Here is a 13,622-nt window from a genome sequence, read left to right as displayed (position 1 = left end):
AAGATCTATGCTCATTAAAACAAAGCAAAACAAAATGAAAATTTCTGAGTCCCTCCAATGGGACTCAGAGCCTAAGCAGCTGCTTAGGGCCCAGGTGGAAAAGTGGAGGTCAGCGCCGTTCCACACTGGAGCCTGGACACTCCGAGGGCTTGGAGTAGCCCCCAGGGGAAGCCGGCTACGCCTAGTGCGAGAGTGTTCTCTTACAAAGCAGCAGCTGTAGAAATAATGGTAAGACCAGCGAGACCTAGAGAGGGGCCGAAGTACTACAGCTGCTGTGATTTAAATATCAATATGACCTTATCTCTTTATCCACAGGTTGGTAAGGCCTGGGACAATCAGGTCACAAATATAAAACGACACTAAAGTCAACCAGGAGAAGTGAAAAAGCATGTTACCCGGCTTCCCTTCAGGGTGTTACAGAGAGTAATTGTAAGCTTTGCAAGCTTGGTCCAGGTGCTTTCAGATTCAAAGCAGTGCAGTGATTGTCAGGCTCAACAGCTAGCTAATTGTTGATGTCGGTGGTTTGGGAATTATGCACCCCTAGAAAAACCAATTCCTATAAAGTTCTTTAAATGCAGTAAGCTGCAGGAGCTTCTATATGATCAGTAGAACAGAGAACATTGAAGCTGAGAGGCTTCAAGTCTATCTTGAACCAGTGGTCAACACGTATGTATTGCTTTTACAATGTGTGAATCATTAACTCATTCTAGAAATATTTATTGAATGCCTGGTATGTGTTAGGAATGGTGCTAGGCACTGTGAGTCATTGGAATCAGACAGACGGTGGTCAGGCGCTGTAGAGCTGCTCTGTTCAATACTGTAGCCCCTAACCATATGCGCCTGTTGAATTTCGATTCCTTAGTCATGTGCACCACATTTCAAGTACTCAACAGCTGTGTGTGGCTAGTGGCTACCATCTTGGACAACACACATAGAGGATACAAGGTAACATGGGAGTTTCCTGTTGTCTGTCCTCTCAAGTCTTAGTGCTGGGCTTCTCCTTTCCCACTTCCGTCTCCCCAGAGGACTCCTTCAGAGTCAGTGTTGTTATGAGTGTCCTAGACCATGGTAAGGGCAGACGGCGTCTACATGGATAATTTCGACTAGGTCGCAGAAAAATCTTGAGGCAGATGCAGGCCTCCTTTGGCTGAGTGGACCATGGGCAATATGCCCCATTCTCTTTCCAATTCCATCGTTGTGGTATAAACCCTGGGCATTGTATAAAGCCCTCGATTTTCCTCTTTGGGGTCTCAAAAAATCTGTTTCAGAAGTTAAGAAAAAGAGAAACCTGAAACATTAACTATTCCTTGCTTTTTCTCTTGCTCCCATTTTTCTCCCTGAGGCAATGTAGGTGCCTCTGCCTGAGAAGGGGAAAGTCACTGGCAAGGACAAGAGGAAAACAAAAGCACAAAGATTAATATTTCAAGATATTATCTTGCTACATCAAAATAGTAGAAAACATGATTCTTGCCTCCAAGCTGCCTATATTACTGGGAAACATGAAAAATGGGAAAATTCATGAAAAGTTAATAACCATAAAGAGTGAAGTAACAATATTAAACAGACATGAAAGAGGTGTCACCCGGATCTGCGTGATTAATAGCCTAGGGCTGGTATAGACCCTAAGTGTGGCTTGTCACAGAAAAGTGAGGTCTGAGCTGCACAGATTTAGAGGGATGGAGGGGAGAAGGGGCGGAATTTCAGGGGGAGAAACATGATAAGGGGGGGTGAATGTGGAGTGCAAGTGTTGTTTAAAGTACAAAGAGTGTAAGAGTTTGACTGTCACACAGGGTGAGGGGCACTAAGGCTGCAAGAGCAGGCTGAGGAAATACCATGGAAGATCCTGAATGTCAGGCTGAAGGGTTTGGTCCTTATCCTGTGGCGGGATGGGGGTGTCATTGAACGATTTGAATAGGGAGGTGATTAGCTAAAGCAGTGTTATGACAATCAGTCTAACATTGAACCCTAGCAGCAATCCTTGGATATTTGGATATACTGAAGCTGATGCAGGCTGGAGACAGAAGGGTGGTTAGGAGGAGATCGCAGAGGTGTAGGCATGAAGTGACAGTGGCCTGGACCAGGGTGGGTAGCAGTGGAATGAAAAGGGAGCAACGAGTGTGGGTAGCACGTTGAAGGAAAATTCAACAGGACTTTGCTTCTTAGGAGCTGAGGGAGAGAGAGCAGTCAAATATACTATTAGCTTGGGCAAATTACCGAGCATCTATAAAATAGTGATAATAGCTATCTACGTTTTACATGTTTACCCTGTGAATTAATAAAAACACTTTTGTAAAATACAAGAGGTCTCTGGCATACAAATGCAATTTAAATCCTTTGTTTGGAACTCAGATTGCCCAAAACTGTCCTCCTCTTTCCAGCAGTCAGGGCCCTAGGGAAGCAGATCTAGCTGGAAGGACAAGTCAAATGTACCCTCCTTCCTACGGTCCAGAAGATGATGAGCTTGCACACAGACCCATAATTCTGAACACTTCTTGCTTATACAGAGTTTATATCCTCTTAGTCCAACCCTCTGTGATGGTCTCAGGCCAGAACCCACTAGACTATAATAGAACTTGCTAGAACATACTGGAGCCCTCTGCTGTATTTTCAAGCACATGCCAGGTTTCAGATCTCTCTTAAAGATTTCTGAGTCCCCTCCCACTAACAAATAAAAGACAACAGCTCCAAAGCCTGATGTGCTTGTGTCTTTTATTGTCTCAAACATCTAGTCTCATTCCATAAACCACCTCACCACCGGCTTTCCCTCTGTTTCTAATCATTCCTAATAAAATGGTGCTTCCATTTCCACAGAGTCTACAAAAACTTACTTAACACATAATATTGCTGCATATGTCTTAGATTTACAACGAAAAACATACAAGGGTGCTGCCACACTGCTAGCTATTGCTAAAAAAAAAAAAAGAAAAAAAGAAAACGAGGAAAAAATGAGTAGGAAATTATTTACTTCTATTTATGTTGAACACTAGTGCTTGAGGAAAAGCTGGTTAATTAGTGGAGAATAAAGGGAGAGATGGAGATTTTTGTAAACATTGTGAAGGAAATCTTCTGAGCACTTTCAAATGCTGTAGAAGTTGAAGGTCCTGAGTTTTCATTATCTTTAATTTAACTTCAAATCTCTGCCCCTTCTTTTCGCTTGAAACAGGTATATATAAGCAGGCTTTGAGGACATAGCTATAGATGTGTGTGTGTGTACACATGTACATACATACACACACACACACACACGAATGCGTATACTCATAAAAAAGCACCGGAAGGGAAAGAGAGGATAATGTGAAAAAAAGAAGATTTTTCTGAGTAACTATAAATAAGGGGAAAATGGGAAAGATGTTAAAAAGAGGAGGAGCGTATAGAAGAAGGAATGAATTGATCTATGAATAGCAAAAACAGAACGGAAAAAGAAAAAAAGATAAAGACATAAGTCTGCCACCAGGGGATGTTTGGTGGTGGTTTAATAAATGAGACCCAAATGCAGGGGAGTGCAGCTGTGCAGCGACAAGACGAAAAACTAGTCATGAATGTTCGAGGTCTGAGTTGGTAACTTGGAGAGTGTCAGAGAAGAAGAGTCAGCACAAACCATAAACTGGATTATAAATAATTGGTGACTCTCTTCCAAGGGACCCAGTGCCTCTTACTGCCCTGGCTGGACAGAAAGTGCCCCTGAGGCAGCTGCTAGAACACCACTCCCAGATCTATTTATTGCCCTGGCCCCATCAAAAGAGTCCCATCTGCTGTCTTCTAGTTTCAGAACACTGTTCTAAGTGACGGTTTGGTAAACTTACTCATACCAATGGGAAGGGGAATACTAATGAGTTAATCTGCAGTAGCTCTTATACTTAAAGATGATTTTCTAGAAATAATCATTTAGGCTCCAAAGATGTCTTGGCCAAGTTGACAGGTCAGTAGAGAAGACAAGTTTGAAGAGGAGAGTTCTTTTGGCACGACTTCTTGTGTCACACCATATAGAACTTTGACTCAGCCCCAATAGGGGAGGCAGAGAGGGAAACTTCCCTTCACCTTCCATAGGCCATTGCCAAGGGGCGTGGCCAGAGACTGAGAGAGATCCAGGGAGCTGGGCTATTTTGCTTTTTTTCAACTTAATTCTCAGAGAATCCAATCAAGACTGCTGGCAGTTCTTGGACGAGGCTGACCAGTTGTCCTGGTTTTCCTATGACTGAGTTGCTCTGGGAACTTTCAGTATTAAACCCAAGAGAATCCTAGGCACATTCACACAGTTGGTCACTTTAATATACCTTCTCACCTAGTCGGGCCTGACTTGAGTGAGGAACAGGAAAGGTTATTGCTCTACCATCCTTACTCTGCTGGCTCTTTAGTAAAGAAGTCATAGAGCTCAACACATATATTATGAAGTCTTTACTATTTCCCATTGTCCATCCACCTCACCCCATAGACATTTCTGTAGTCATATCAAAGGCAAGTTCTGTTGTTTGGTAGCATCAGCCCAAGTTAAATAGGCAAGTCAGAAATTACAGAAGGACACAAAAGCATTCCACACATTTGAGTGCAGAATCTAGGGTCCCCACAAGTTCTAAGTCTCTGGTTAGTTATAGCACTAATAGTCTGGGTTTATAAAGTCCAAGGCTGGCACTGGGCAAAATTACAAGTCTTCTCCCTAGTTTAAGTGTCCCAAGTCTATCACTATCTTCTCCCAAACAGGACTGAATGCTTCCCACCTCTTCTTCCTCATAGTAAAACCTATGCCCAGGGAAATATCTAATACCAGCAATTTACTCATCAGTGTGAATGAACTGGTATCTCCCCCAGGTTGATTTAAATTGTTAAGTCTTATCTTTAATTGTATTCTTTCGTTCTTTCTACTAATAAATATTTGCTAAGAGTGGTCCATCACTAAGTTGGAATACAGTAAGCAAAAGTGACACAGAGCCTGCACCCAAGGAACTTACAAAATCTGGCCTCCGTCAATTGCAGGCATCAGCTCGCCAGTAAGAAAGGGACGTTTGGGGGCAGGGATGCATTTCCTAACTGCCCCTGAAATGGGAGCTCTTAGGCTGGTGCTGAGAGAGGTGGTTGTGTCAGGGTGAACTGGTTAGAACTCACTGTAGGAGTTAATATGGATGTTAAAGCTTAAAGTCCCAGAGTCTTGTCTTCTCTCTCTATTATATTTGTTCTGAACTGAGAGATGTGAAGAGCAAAGGGGAGGGGGATTGGAGAAGTGGTCCCACAAAAGTCTGGACCAGGAATAAAAGTAAAAAGGAGGAAATGTAAAATAGAGAAACATAAAATCCTGATTCTGGTTCAAAAAGTCATTTGATTTCAAGGACTATATTAAAATCTCCCCGAAAGGAAAACATTTTATGTATAATGATAGAACAACCTCAGTGTCTGAGACAGAGGATGATTGAATAAACATGGTACCTCTTACTGTGGAATTCAGTGCAGAAATTTTAAAGTACAATTATAAAAAATATTGTAGTAGCTTGGAAAGATGTTGTATGTTAGCCTTTAAGGTCAGGATATAAAAAATTACCTAGGTTATGTTGAAAACTATATAAAATTTATATAAGCTTATGAACGAGAACTAGAAAGGACCTTGGTAAGATTCCGGGTCACTTATTTCACTTTTATCTATCTTTTTATAACATCATCTCTACAACAAACATTACAATAGATCCATTGAACAGGTGAGGATGGGGGAAAACAATTGCTGTTTACAAAGCACCTGGTGATCTGATGGACTGTAACTCAGAATAAGCCAAATGACAATGTTTTGAGACTACTTTTAAACACTGATGAAATCAGGCTTGATCAATGGAAATACTATCCAGATCCAACAGAAACATAAGTCCCAGCATACTGTGCACTAACGCAACCACATCTGGAGTACTCTGGCTCTGGGTAACTCATTTTAGGGGAGATACTGATAAAATAGAGTACAGCGAAAGAAGAACAGCTAGACCATTTGGAAAGGACGCAAAAAGAACAGTAAATGACAAATGGCTGAAGAAACTTTGGAATTCTAACCTAGAAATGAAAAGACTAAAAATAAATAAATAAAAGTAAAGACTCAGGGTGAGGACTGTTATTATGAAAATTGTACTGGGTTTTTGTATATTTACAGGGCAGAATGAGACTCAAAAGATGAAAACTTTAGGGAAGCAGTTTCCTAGCTAAAAATAAGTAAGAACTTTCTAATAAGAACTGGCCAACAACGTGATGAACTGTCTCAAAACGTCATGAACCTCTCCTCGTGTAAAGTGTTTAAGCAAAGACAAGTAAAGAGTCCTGACATTTGTTGGGAGGTTGTTCTGGATGGTACCTGAAGACCCAGTGATTCCTTAGATGATATGTTTCTGTCAAATTTGAGAATGGAGAAATTCCCTTTGGTTTCTACAATTCTTTAGGCATGGGCATGAGACAGGTCAAGTCTTCCCTTACTCATCCTCATTCAATTTAGAGACATAAAATGTAATTAGACTGAAGCCAGATGAGAAGAAATAGATTTTATCAGTTCTCATTGTATTGTGGGGGTGTATCTTCTGAGTTTAAAATTCCATTACTCAACATCCATTTGATTACTCTTGACCTAATTACTTTTGGCTACACTGTAATTACATTCTTGACCTTTAGTCTAATCACTAAGAGGTAAAAGAAATAATTTTTATGAAGGATTCTCTATGTGCCAGGCACCATAGTAGGCATATTATACACATAATTTTATTTAGTCCTCCAACTCTAAGAAGAAAGAATTTTCATCTCTGTTTTATTGTTAGGCAAATGTACCCAATGTCCCATAGCAAGAGCCAGAGCTGAACTTTAACCCCTGAGTCTGGTTTATCCTGAAGCTCTGCTTGACCATGCCACTGCTCCCATTTCCCAAATCAAACTGTTGTGAGATTGAAATTCACCCAGAAGCAATATAATCCTACCTCTATGCAAGACCCTGCCCATGTGTTTTATTAGTTTAGTCCTTGGAAACTGAGCTCCTTCCCACAACAGGACCTAAAGCTGCTGGTTCTTTGAATGAGAATGTTCAAGCCAGTACCTTGCTTCTGTGATCACTGGCTCCACAGCTGTGGTAGAAAGAATAATGGCCCCCAAAGATGTTCGTGTGGCAGGCAAAAGAGACTTTTCAGATGTGATTAAGTTGAGGAGTTTGAGATAGGGTGATGATCCTGGATTACCCAAGCAGACTCAGTGTAATCACAAAAGTCCTTGTAAGAAGTGGGCCGGAGGGTCAGAGTCAGAGAAGGAGATGGGGTGATGGAAGCAGAGGTGTGAAAGGGAGAGACAGAGATTTGAAGATGCTACACTACTGACTTTGAAGATGGATGAAGGGACCATGAGCCAAGGGATGCAGGCAGTATCTAGAAGCTGGAAAAGGCCAAGAAATGGATTCTTCAGAGGGAACTCAGCCCAGCTGATACTTTGATTTTTAGGACTTCTTTACTTCCAGAAATAAGATAGTAAATTTGCATTGTTTTAAGCCACTGAGTTTGTGGTAATTTGTTACAGAAGTAATAGGAAACTACAGCCTTGAATATTCTTTCTATTTGAATAAAGAGAAATTACCATATTGCAGAACATCTTGACAACTGTGTTAGTGGAGAGGCCAGGAAGTTCTTTCAGTCCTGCCTGCTGATGAGAGAACTAAGATGCCCTGAGTGTCCCTGGCAGACCCAAGACTCAGGCAGGAGGGAGGGAAGAAGGAAGGGAAGAAGAGAGAGAGAAAGAGGGAGGGAGAGGGAGGAGGCAAAGAGAAAGGTAGGATCAAGAGAAAAGGAAGGATAAAAGAGTGAATGTAGAGGAGAGAGAAAGAATAAGGCATAGGTGGTAATGAGCAGAACCTTTTTCACTAAGAAAGACATATTGCTAAGTAGTCTATTCCTAAATGAACTTATAATGTTCAAGTTAATATTTCCATAATACAGTACCCACAAAGAGTATTAACTTGATTCAAGTTGTTGGAATGGAGGTTTTACTTTGTTTCTAACCCTCTTGGATTCACTCCAGTGTTACTTTCTGTCCACATGCAGAGGGAGCCTCAGAGGAGATGGGGTCAGACAGCCATCTTTTGGGCGGGATTCCCGTGAGCTCTGAGTAGAGGAGAACATTACTCTAAGTTCCGAGCCCACAGGGGCAAAGTGCGCAGCCTTCTGCCCTGCTTCTCATCAAGGAGCAGCACTCAAGCTGTCAGCCTGGTAGCAAGTACCTGATTCTATCCCTGCTTAGCTTTTCAAAAGAGAGCCACAACCTGTGGCCCGGAAGAGCACCCTGCCAGGTGATTGTTCAGGTACTCACAGGCCATAGGCAATTCTAAGTATCTACTCGGGTGCTCTGCAGTATTAGGAACTTTTGTCTTCCCATGAGGTTTGCCTCACTTATCTAAACCAAAGTAGAACCTGGTGTGAGCGGGTACAACCAGAAACTACAAAATGCCATACTTGATTCTACGTGATCACTGACTGTAGATTTATTTTTAAGTGAATACCTCTTAAAGATTATTTAGCATACTACATTGACTAGAAGTCAGCTCAGACTTTATTTCACTGTGGGACCTTGAGTCAATTCCTTCATCTCTCTGCACGCAGGTCCCTCACCTAGAGTCCTGCTTGTGCTGGGATTGAGTCTAAGGAAATGCAAAGTGCTCCATTCCCTACTTGCACTTCAGTGGCATGCACACTCCCTAGCCCCTCATTAGGTCGTACATTTTTTAAGTCATTTGGTATGAAAACCTCTCTTCAATGCCAGGAAGATATCTACTCTAAATATAAAATTTGGCTGATTTTTGTCTGCCCTTTGTCATTGATTCTTCATTTAAAATGAACTCATTGTCTCTGTAAACCTAAAAGTCATCAGTTGTGATCTTTCGCTTGGTCACTCTGAGAGCAGAGAAAACAAGTAGCAGAGCAGAGCAACTGGAGAACCAGCCTCAGCAATCAATAATAAGGAGAATATATGTCCACGCCTTTACTGAGCTCCTCCTTAAACATCACTTCTTTCCTTCAGTGACTGTTTGCTCAGGGCCTCCTGTGTGCCAGGCCCTATTCTAGGCACTTGGGTGCCACAAGGAAAAAACAGAAAAAGTTCCTGCCCCTCAAGAAGTTACATTCTAGTGGGAGAGGACACACACTAAGCAATGAGCACAGATCAGAACAATAATGCCCAGTAAATGGCCAGACAGGGGTGAGGGGGCGGAGGGGGGTGTGCATCGTGCTGTGCTAGGCAGGTGCTGTGAGTAATGGCAGAAATCATAAAATACCATCCCCGTGATAAAGTTTACAATTTGGACAAATGGATTGAACACCACAGGTTGACATTTAGGGGACCAAACAAGATAGTTTATATGTCTGAGCTAAATTCAAAATAGATCTGAGATATGCTGGGAAATTAAAGACGTTGTGGGGGAAGAGAAAGTCAAAGAGCAGAACTCCCACCTTAAGGTAACTGGGGTTCACTGTGTGGATCAGAAACAGGGGTGCCCTGAAATAAAGGAGCTATTCCTGATGGTTTCCCAGCTGCAGGAGCCCCACCATGGACTCAGGAGCCCACATTCCTTTGTGAAATGGGGCCCACACCTCTGAGTCATGTTCCTAAGAGAAAAACCTGATTTCTGCTTTCTCTTCCCTACACGCCTGACCCCATCTCTCCCGAAGGACCACCGGGAGGATTGATGAGGTAATGTCTCCAAAGGGGTTAGTGCTCCACTGACTCTCTTGGTAAAATGCAAATTAAAACCAGGTGGAGTCACACAATCTAGAATGGAAATCCTGGAGTTAAAATATTCAAACATAACAGCAAATACACAATCTCTTCCTAATCAGACGGTTCAGAGTACATAAGAGGTGGCAGGTTTTCCTGTCCTTCCCTACCATTTATAACTCTAACCTTTGGCCGATAGTATGTCGGTTTGGGGATGCGAGACACAAAAAGTACAATTGACTTTTTGCACGCCCAGGAACGGCATTCCAAAGTCAATCAGGACACACATAGATCAGGAATGTTCATTTCCTTGGCTCTGTGTTTGGCCAGAAGAGGTTAATATAAGGCTTGCTGTAACTCTAGTTCCAGCTGGCGAGCCGTGTCTGTGCAAGTTATAGGATTTCAAGGACTGAAAGAAGCAGCATGAATCAGAAGATGAAGTACAGAACAGTGAGACAGAAAAACTTCACTTTCAACAGACTCAACAAATCAGCTTATCCTAAAACTTCAATTCATCATCCAAGGGAAAGCCTCTTGCAGAGCTGTGAGGAGCCTTATTTAGTGGATGCTTTCAAAATACATTTCAGATATGAAATTCTACAGCAACACTGAAGGACAACCAAATTGTATCCCTTAACTCTCCTTTCTGAAGGTGTTGTCTTATGAATCTGAGGTCTTATGGTGTTGTCGAAAACGGAACATTAAACACGGAAAACTGAACAAAAATATAGATGTGTGTGTGTGTTATTCTTTTCTGATAATATAGCTTCATTTTTAAAAATTAAGGATTGCAAAAATATATATAAAAGTAAATTGGTATCGTCCGTAATCCCACTGCCCTGAGATTATCATAGAAATAATTTGGAAAATAGCCTGCTATATTTTTGAAGGCACACCTTCTTAGTAAACTTAAGATCATATTTTCTATGTTTTGTAACTGGCTTCTTCAATTTGTAGTTTTGAATCAGAATAGAAATTATATGAGATGTGACTGGTTTCTTGAAAAGGCAGCTCGGAATTCAGCCTCATAAAATATATTTTCAAATATTAATTTAATGAATGCCTAGGAGAAGCAATGAGTGTCCAGAGCTGGCCACAGAACAGACATTACACGGGTCATGGCTATAACATAGGACTTTTTTCTCTATGTATTATAGAATCGTACCAACGAAGAGAACACGTTGTCGGGGGGAAGGAAGTCAACCAGTCTCTCTGCTCTTTCCTGTGCTGGTTCATTGAGGTTTTCCATAGCATCTGCTTCTTTCATACACTTACTAGATTTTCTGATTGAGTTTTATAGGAACTGAATCCACACAAAGAAGACATAAGGCTAACAATAACCTACACATAGGCATTTCTTTCTAAATCAAAGTAATTCACAGATATTTACTAATTTCTGTTTCAACCTAATTTATTATCCCAACATGCTACGGCACTTGTGAGGAGGTGAGGTGGGCAGAAGCTATTTTTACTCTTATTTTACAGTTCAGAAAGTATGGCCAAAAAAACCTACCGAACTTGTCGAGAGCCATTCAATGGGCCGATGTAGTGGTCTCTTAACAGGAACTCAACTCCCCAGTTATTGCACCGATTCCTCTGTGCTCCTAGCTAACATTAAAGATTTGCTAATTCTTTAATGAAAGTGTTCCTGATCTAAATAACCTATTTTCTCTATTTTTTCCTTCCCTGTCTTTAATTTCTATGAATACTTAAAATGATACATTTGTTTTTAAGAGTCCATCAGCTCCTGCTACAAACCCCTCACTGCAGGCATAATGTTCTTTTACTGTTGCCCTATATGTGATTGGAGTGGGCATGATGGATGTAGGCAAAGTGAACTTTATTTTTAAAGCCGTATTTCATATTTCCCCATGTAACTCTCTCTTTTTCTCCATCATAACCTTCTAGGTGGACCAGTTACTATGTGATTCTTCTGTAACTGGATTCTTATCCCAACCAACCAGAAACCATGGTGGGAACTTATTGTTCCCATCCCTGAGTCACACAAGGGGATCTGCATAGTCTCCCTACTGAACACTGTGGTTGGATTGGTGTGCTGGTAAACTGGCTCTCTCAAGGGGGTGGAGGGTAAGCCCTGATTTGTAGCATTTGCCAGTTTCCATGGGGTGACTACTACCACCAAGGCTGATTTTGAGCTACCAACATTCGGTCACTAAATATGGCATTGGGATGAGATGCATGCAGACGACTCAGGAGTAAGCCAGCCCCAGTACAGTACTCATTGAGCTCTTTGGAGGAACCTGTTCACCTTTCTCCAGGGCGGCATTAGGGAAGAAAGCCTGTAATACCACACAATGCAGTAGCCCTGGATGCCCCCTCAGCAATCTTTTGCTAAATGTGCATATCCACGGATTGCTCTGGGCCCAGGGTGAGCTCTCAGATGCCCTAAGAATAACCCCTTCCACAATGTGTTCCAGGTGAGCCTTGCTACCCAAAGTGTGGTCTGAGGGTCTGCGGTGTTGGCCACAACTGACAGCTTGTCGAAATGCAGAATCTAAGGTCCTTCCCAGACCTACTCAATCTGAATCTACATTTTAACAAGATTTCTGGTTGAAGAAGCCCTCATCTAATAAGCTTCATCCAATCTTAAAGTGTGATGCAAATTAAGACCCAGGAACAACACTGGATATCCCATAATTCCCCAAGGTAGATATTAAACAGAATCTAAAACTGACCAGAGACTGCAAATGAAAATGAGCCTCCTGAAATTAAAATAAGTATGTAAGCAAACTGATTAGACCAGGTGGATACCAAAATTGCTAAGGAGAGAAAGCCTTTGTTAGAGTTGGAGGATATTTTTCCTATCAAGAGATGTAGACTCAGGGGAAATATGTAATCAACAGAGAGCCATTTCTTTTGTCTGATTTTGTCTACCTGCTTTTAGATAATTATTGGGTTTAAAATATTCTATTACTTTATTTTAATGACAAAAAGGAAATAAAAGCTTTTTCCATGTTGCTATAAGTAAATTTAGTAATGAACTATAGAAATGATCCCTGAAAGTATAGTCTTGCTATTTGTAAATTTAGTTTGTTACATCTGACTGTTGCATAATATTCCATTGCATGCACATGACACACCATAGTGCTCAATTCTCTGGTAAAAGACATGTAGAGTGTTGCCTACTCTTTGCTACCACAACAATGCTTCCATGGATATCTGTGTACATTTCCCTTTCGGATCAGTGTGAGGGTTATTCTGAGTATACATACAAGAGTAGAATCACTGGAGTTGTAGGATATATGCACACAATTTCATTGAATACTTTCAGATGGCTCTCTAGAATGGCTGCCCTTATTTACACTTCTACCACCAGAGCTTGGGAGTTTCCACTACCCTACTTCCTGTTTTCTGACTTTTGAATTTTTGCCAATCTGATGGATATAGATTGTTATCTCGTACATTTTTCGTTTACATTCTTCTGATGTGAGATTAACTGCATCTTCATAGATTTATTAGCCATTAAGATTCCCCCATCTGGTAATTGCCTACTCATCTCCTTTGATACTTTTTTATGGGATTCTGCTCTTTTTTGTGACCATTTATTGGAATTTGTTTATTTACTCATTCACTTAAATTTTTCTTGAGCATCTACTGTTTGTCAGGCACTATTCTAGGTGCTAAGACAGTAAAGTGAACAAAACAAACAAAAAGTCCTGACCTCATAAGCTTAGAATTTATTGGGGAAAAGAACAATGAACAAAGAATCATATAATATTGGGTTTTGATAAGTGTTATGAAGAAAAATAATGTAAGTTAAGGGGATAAATAGTAAGGGGGGAGTAGTATTTTGGATAGAATGTCAGAGAGTCCTCTCTGGAGTGGTAATATTTGAGTAGAGACATGAATGAGGAATTACTTGCATGTGCTGTGTCCGTTGTGAATCCTTTGTCCATTTT

At 41.1% G+C, this 13,622-nt stretch overlaps 1 pseudogene; it reads right to left on the bottom strand.

Moving 5' to 3' along the window:
• Positions 1-12,663: 12,663 nt before the first annotated feature.
• Positions 12,664-12,735, bottom strand: LOC147914642 (small nucleolar RNA U3; annotated as a pseudogene).
• Between the last annotated feature and the right edge of the window lie 887 nt (positions 12,736-13,622).

The sequence above is a fragment of the Ceratotherium simum genome, chromosome 18 (assembly GCF_057802395.1).
Source record: "Ceratotherium simum simum isolate JZ-2026a chromosome 18, ASM5780239v1, whole genome shotgun sequence".
Lineage (NCBI taxonomy): Eukaryota > Metazoa > Chordata > Mammalia > Perissodactyla > Rhinocerotidae > Ceratotherium > Ceratotherium simum.
Note: the sequence above shows the minus strand (reverse complement) of the source record. Positions and strands in the feature narration are given on the sequence as shown.